The following is a 7,792-nucleotide window of genomic DNA, read 5'->3' as shown; positions in this document are numbered from 1 at the left end:
GTCGACAGGTATAATAGGTGGGTTGAGCAGCCTTGATCCACGAGGACTTTCTTTACAAAAAAGTTTGCGGCAATGACCGAGATTACCATAGGGTCATCGAGGTTTTTATCAATGCCCTCAAAGTCCTTATCACTGAAAGAGATCACGGGAATCAGGCCATCCTTTTTGGCTTTTTCTCGACATTATCTATCGACATTACTGGCCGGAGGTGTCGTTTCCTTGCCAAGCTTGACTCACCTCCACTTGCAAAGCCTCTGAAGATGGTGTTAATGACCTCGACTATTTGATTGGCTGAGGGTGGAGTAGCGTTTTGCCTATCGTCGACTCTTGGTCCTCTTTAAGGTTTACGACTCCTTCGTCTTTCCTGATCGCCCTATGGGGACTGTCTTCTATATGTTCTGAAAACATACTAGCGAAGATAGCCCTCTCTGACCAGTCGTTCTATCTGGTCTTTTAGGGTGGCGCATTCTTCAGTTATGTACCCGAACATGCGATGGTAATCTGATAGGGTTTAATTGTTTACATTTTTTTATCTTAACCTTGAAACTTCGCCTGGGGATGTTATCCACTGCTAGTCCCAAGCCCGGATAAATGAGGAGGGTTGTTTTAGGTAGCCGACAGCCAACGTAAAACTTAGTCGGATCCAAAACATGAACTCTAGACAAATTATGAAAAATCGTTTGGGCGTGGGCGTAACCCTTCATAGCGACGCGCTACACTGCCTGCGTGAAGTGTTAAGTGAGCTAGGGCCACTACATCGGCGCCTGGATGTAGTGACAAATGAGCAAGGGTCCCCGCATTTGCTTAAACGAATGTGGGTAAATAAGTTAGTCCAAAATCAAAATCAAAACCAAAAACAAAATCAAATTAAAAGTCAAGGCCAAAAATAAAATTATAGATTAAGGATTGGGTCATGGAATATAGAAACATTAACAAGCAAAGCTATGGAAGTGGTAGATGTGATGATTAGAAGAAAAATTAATATTATGTGCCTTCAAGAGACGAGATGGGTAGGGAAAAAAATAAAATTTTTATCAGAAACTGGATATAAAATATGGTATACAGGAAATGATCGAGCGAAAAATGGAGTGGGGATTATTATGGATAAAAGTTTAGTAGATGAGGTAGTGGATGTAAAGAGAATAGGGGATAGGATTATTTTGGCCTTGAGGCGGTGGTGCGCCTGTGCTGCCACGCGGCAGCTTCTAGAAGCTCTTCTTTTTGCCACCGAATTTCAGTGTGTAATCGGCTAGTTTGAGCTAGGAAAAACAGCAAGGAAAATGGAGAAGAAACAACGTGCAAAATGAAGGAATTTGGGTGAAAATTCAAGATTAAATGGGATTTAATCGTCGTTTAATCTGCCAGGTGAGTAGAGAAAAATGTATTAAACATTCTGTATAGTTGAAATTTTATTTTGGGTCTAATTTTATTAATTTTGGGAGTTTATGTGAATTTGCAGCGTGTATTAATTTGACAGTGTTCAAGCGTGGAAACGCTGCAAACAGCTAAATAAAGGCAAACTCCCTCTACCCTTGCGATCTCTTTCCATTTTGTGAACCACTCGTCTTCCCTCAATTCATTTTGATTTCGCGTATTAATTATACGAAATGAGGATTCTATTAGCATAATTTAATTTAAATTAAATATGAGACTCGTTGGGGTTTTATTTGTAGTGTGCCTACGTGGATAAAAATTATTAGAAGTGTTCTATGTTTAGGAATTCTATTCGGCTAAATTAATTATATTACATGGTAGATTTATTAATTAAACCTATGATTTTATTAAGTGCTAGGAAATGTTTTACTTCGCAGCGGGAGTGCAAGAAAGGCAAGGAACGGCCGTATAAAGGCAAGTTCCTAACCTTCTCCTCATATTCTTTAATTCCTTGAGAGACTCCGTGGTTTCTAGTATTTTATCCCCTCCCTTACTCTAATTTGGCGCCTAACATTATTTATTGAGTTATTATTTATTTATTTTAATTTAAATTAAATCCGAGACTTCTAGGATTTTATTTGTTGTGAGCCTATTGGGGGTTTGTATTGCCCCCACTCCTTTCGAAATGATGCCGAACCTAACTTGGGGACTAGGTTCTTAGATGTGCTGATTTATTTATGGATTTCTCGGGTTTATTTATAGTTCGGCTAGGGCTATCGAGCAGTGGACAGTGGTCAGCTGTTTGGTGATGTTGGAGTAGACTATCGTACAACCCTGATATGGACCATCAGGTGGACACTCCTAGTCACTGACTGTTGACAGGTGCCGGGCACTGCCGACTAGCTTTGCCAGTATGTGATTTACTGCATGATTAGATATATTGTGTTACTGTTCATGGTTTGATATGCACATGGGTACAAGATGCATGTTGGGATATTCATTTACTAAGTATGCTTGGACACAGACATTCTAGCGTGGTTATGTTGCATCTGGCACGGGCATATGCATTGCTTGTGGTTTACTATGTGGGTGGAGCATAGCTTGATGCCTGGATATATGGGCGCCAGTGTATCAGGTTGATGCTCATATGCCATTGCATTTTTATGTGCATTGGTTACTAGCAGTTCACTAATCTCGGACGAGAGGACCGTTCCGAGGGAGCTTACGGCTTGGTTATTCAGAGGCTCGAGTGTCGGGAATACTGACGCGGGCACACGGGCGTCAGGAGCATCGATTCGGGACGACGCGCACAGGTTTGTGGTGATATATGTTGCCTTTCAGGGTAGTGACAGGTTGGTATGGGACTTGGGAGCCGTGTGTCTCGTGTGGGCCCCAAGGACCGGTATGTGCTTTTATTTATGCTTTTATGCTGTGTTGGGCGTCTCATGACTTGTGTGTGCTTGGGGGTTAGTGTTATGGGAAGAGTTTATTGGATATGCTCAGCCTTTAGCCTTCCTTTCTATATACTTGTTGAGTCTCTTGACTCACTTTGCTTTCCATCATTCTAGGTAGTGGCAGCATGGGTCAAGGTCAAGGGAGTCAGCATCTAGCGACAGAGTCGGTATGGTGTACAGGCAGTTCCATCAGTCCCTATCATCCCCTCGTCTTCCCTAGTCAACTCTGATGTTTGAGTAGGATTTACTCTATTATTTTTTACTGTGCCAAATCATCTCTCGTGTATGTTGGCACAAGAGTCTGTATATATTTATTTATTGCGTGTCCGCTGTGCTAGCGGAGTAGCTGTAGTGCATGCATGTGTATAGTTTAGTTTCCGCTGTTTGATTTTTGTGTATGCATGCCAGGGTAGTTTCTGTCTCGTGTTTCATTCTTTTTCCCTTCCGTAAGCGCTCTCGTTCGGGTAGCCCTGGCAGTTGGGATATTCGGGCGGGGGTGCTTACAGTTTCTTCTTTGCATTTTCTGTTCATTTAATTACTGTTATTGCATTTCCTGTAGATTATTTTCTGTATTAGGATTACGCTTTAATTTCAATAACTTTAAATTCCTTACTGTTCAGTAATTTCATTCTGTCTTCTTTTATTTTGTGTTGACATTTACACTGTGTTATTAATTTATGTTATTGCTTTACTATTTTAATTTATTGTATTTAATTTTTACTATTTAAATTATGTTATTTAATTTCTGCAATTTCAATTTCTGCTATTTAAATTCTGTTATTTAATTTCAGTAATTTACATTTCTTCCATTTAAATTTTGTCATTTAATTTATATCAATTAATTTTTAAATAAAGATGTATGGCTAATAAATTCTCGGGCTAAGACAAGGACAATGTCCAATGCCAAAATCTCCCGAGATAGCTGAACTTCATTATAGTTGAGGTGTTTAAATTAATTTTAAGTATTTTTGCCAAAACATTTGAGTTTGAATTGAGATATATACTTAATCCGGAACTCTCATGCCATGTATGTGGGTTGACCAACTTGAAAATATCATCATTCATCTCCAAGGTTAAGTGTACTATATTCATTTCGATTTACGGTAGTTGTTTAAATTAGAGTTGGCATGCCATGTATGTCGGTTACTAGAATTAGAACCATCATCATCTCGAAATATAATCAATAGCAAAGATCTTAAAATTAATTTAACCTAATGATACCATCTTTTGTGATTCTTGGGAAATATTTAGATTGGCATTGAAATTGTCTTGATCTCAGACATTTTGTTTTCAATCGCACATTCAATTTCTTTTCTTTCTTAAAATCAGTCGAATTAGTCTAACAAACCCATTCAGCACATAAAAATTTTCGCTGCTTTTATTTCCGTCTTAATAAAGATCTCCCAGTAAATCGACCTAGACTCCCATCTAGTAAATAAATTTGTGCTGCAACGCACACTTGTACACTAGCGAGTATAAACGCTCTATGCTTACATGTTTGATTTCTTTCTTTATTTGTTTGTGTTTTTGTTTAATTAATTACACAGAGTTAAGCGTAGTCACATGACGGGAAAATAAATCAAATGGTATAGGCTTAGATAAAGGATCTGCTTAGGTATATATTTCAAACAAACTTCCTTAGACTCAAGTGCATCTCTCACTAAATTATATTTTATCCCAATGTGCTTGGTTTTCCCATGATACTTTGGATCCTTTGTATAAGCTAAAGCTGCTTGGCTATCATAGCATATCATGATAGGCTCATCCTTGCAAGGTACTACGCTTAAATGTGAAATAAAAAGACTAATCCACATAGCTTCCTGTACGGCAACAACACTAGCCACAAACTCAGCCTCCATGGTGGATAAATTCGTACAAGTTTGCTTCTTGCTACTCCAAGAGATAGCCCCAATGTTTAGCAGAAAAATATAACCCGATGTAGATTTGCATCTATCCTCATCCCCTCCCCAATCAACATCTATGTATCCAACAAATTGTAAACTACCACCTTGGTAGCATAAACAATAATCTTTCGTACCTTTGAAGTAGCGAAAAATTCTTTTAATACACTTTCAATGCTAATTCTAGGGTTGGATTGATACCTGGCTAGTTACCCAACAACTTGACTTATATCAGGCCGTGCACACATCATGGCATACATTAAGCTCCCTATAACACTTGAATATGGAACTTGTTCCATTTCATGTTTCTCTTGAGGATTTTGTGGACACATTGCCTCACTAATTTTGGCATTATAGGCAATCAGGGTATTCATTGGTTTAGCATCCTTCATATGGAAGCATTCAAGAATCTTATCTATATACGTTTCTTGAGACAAAGCTAGCAACTTTGTAGCCCGATTCCTTAGAATCTGAACTCCAAGGATATATGCATCTTCTCCCATATCTTTCATTTCAAAGGTTAATGATAACTATCATTTGATGACTCTAAAAAATCCTTTGTTATTACTTGCTAATAGAATGTCATCTATAAGACATATACACAATGATCTTCATCTATCATTTTGAAACCATAGCTCAAAATTGATTGATGGAATTTTAGGATATTGATTTCATTAAGTGACATACCTTTTGTTATTGACCCTTAATGACATAACCCGCTGGTTGTGTCATATAGATTTCTTCACTCAAATCACCATTGAGGAAGACTGTCTTAACATCTATTTGATATAATTCCAAGTCCATATGGGCTACTATTGCAAGTATTACCCTAACAGAGTTAAATCTGACATGTGAAAAAGTGTCTTGATAATCAACACCTTCTACCTGTGTGTACCCTCTGGCAACCAATCGTGTCTTGTACCTATCAATGGAACCATCCGCTTTTCCCTTGATTCAAAAAACCCATTTGTTCCCAATCGCTTTCCTCCCTTCCCAAACATGGTTATCCTTCATAGAGTTTAGTTCTTCTTCCATAGCCATTTTCCATTTATCTGAATCAGGACTACTAAGTGCATCCTTAATAGTGCGAGGTTCATCATCCACCTCAAGTGAAACCATGTTCACTTCATCATAAGAATCCACCACTTCTTTGGGCATCTAAATATTCTCGAAAACCTATTCATACTAGGAGGAGGCTCATGATGCACAACACTATCATATTGTTCAGGAGGTTAATCATCTTTGACCAATTCTTGATTTTGATCTATTTGATCACTTTCTTGTGTGGGCATATCTTGATCATTGTTAGTCACATCTTGACCGACTTTAGTTGGATGCTCAAAGCTCCCACTCAACCCAACATTCCTGAACACTCCTTATAGTGTAGGTATAGTTGATAGATTGCGATTATTAACTTGTTATTCAAACATTTCATAAAATAAAGCTATTGTAATAAGATTCCCTTTTCTTGGAAACTCATTTTCCAAGAAAATTGCTTCCCTTGAATCAAATTAAGCTCTTTTACTCCCTTCCTCTAAATTAGTAAACACATAGCCTTTAAAGTGTTCACAATATCTAAGGAAAGCACATTTCTTTCCTTTTGGTCCTAATTTTCCAAATTCAGATTTAGTGTTATGGACATAGGCTGCATAGCCCCAAGGCCTTAGATTGCTCAAATTTGGCTTCCTTTTAGTCCATAACTCATAAGAAGTAGAAGATACTGATTTGGAGGGCATCCGGTTGAGCACATATGTTGTTGTGAGCAATGCATCTCCCCAATAAGACATTTAAGTTGGCTTGAGCCATCATAGAGCTCACAATGTCTAAGAAAGTGCGATTCTTCATTTCGGGCACTCTATTTTGTTAGGGTGTATTAGGAATAGTAAGCTACCTTGCTATTCCTTTTTGCTCATAGAACCCCTTAAACAAATTAGACTAATACTCACCTCCACGACCTGTCCTTAGACATTTGATCGTAGTATTAAGTTGATTCTCAACCGATTGCACATATGCCAAGAAACAACTTATTGCTTCACCTTTAAACTTTAACAAGTACACATGTGTATAATGAGTATAGTCTTTAATGAATGTAAGGAAATATCTAAACCCTTGCCTTGATATCACATTCAAGGGACGACATATGTCAAAATGCACTAGAGCTAATGGAAACTGAGCTCGGGATCCTTTACCAAATGGTTTCCTACTCATCTTTCCAATTAGGCAATATTCACATGTAGGAAGAGATACATTTCTCAAAGAAGCAAGTAAGCCTTCTTTGGCTAATCTCTTCATTCTTGATTCTCCAACATGCCCTAATCTTGAATGCCATAAATATTCATCTTGCCTTTCAGCTATAAGACAATGAGTGTTTGAATTTTTATTTAAATAATTCAAAGTAAAGAAACCATCATGTAAGAAACTAGAACCAACAAACTTCTTATTGGAATATTGATCCACTTTATTTCCATGAAATGTTAATTCAAAACCAAGATACAAAAGACAAGATACATAAATTAAGTTTCTTTTAATATGTGGTACATATAGTACATCTACTAAATGGAGACAATGTTCATCCTTTATCAAAATTTCACAAATCCTGATTCCTTGTACTTCAAGTCGTGCATTATTTCTAACATATACCCACTTGGTATTTGGTGGAATCTTCTTGAAATACATTAACAACTCACGATCTTTTACGATGTGACTGGTTGTTCTTGAATCCAAAACCCACCCTGAGTTAGAATCAACCATGAAAGTATTGAAAGTAAAGAAAGATCGCTACGCGGCAAGCAACGTAGTTCAAAATTTTTTGACCTTACCCTGATCCTAGTGATTAGATCAACGTCGAAATTAAATCATTCACATACAAATTAAAATAAATCTAACTTTTAGATTTTTGAATCATTTGCAAATCCAAGTCGTCAAGTGTTCAGCCTCTAACTCACGATACGCGGCACGCATCCGTTGGCGAGGAGAACTGAATAAGAGTGTTAGTTCCTTCTCCTTTTTGCGGCTTGTGTATGGACGGAAAGAACCTTCCATTTCAAATCGATGCGAAATAGA

This window comes from Diospyros lotus, chromosome 4, assembly GCF_014633365.1.
Source record: "Diospyros lotus cultivar Yz01 chromosome 4, ASM1463336v1, whole genome shotgun sequence".
In the NCBI taxonomy this organism is placed as follows: Eukaryota; Viridiplantae; Streptophyta; class Magnoliopsida; order Ericales; family Ebenaceae; genus Diospyros; species Diospyros lotus.
Note: the sequence above shows the minus strand (reverse complement) of the source record.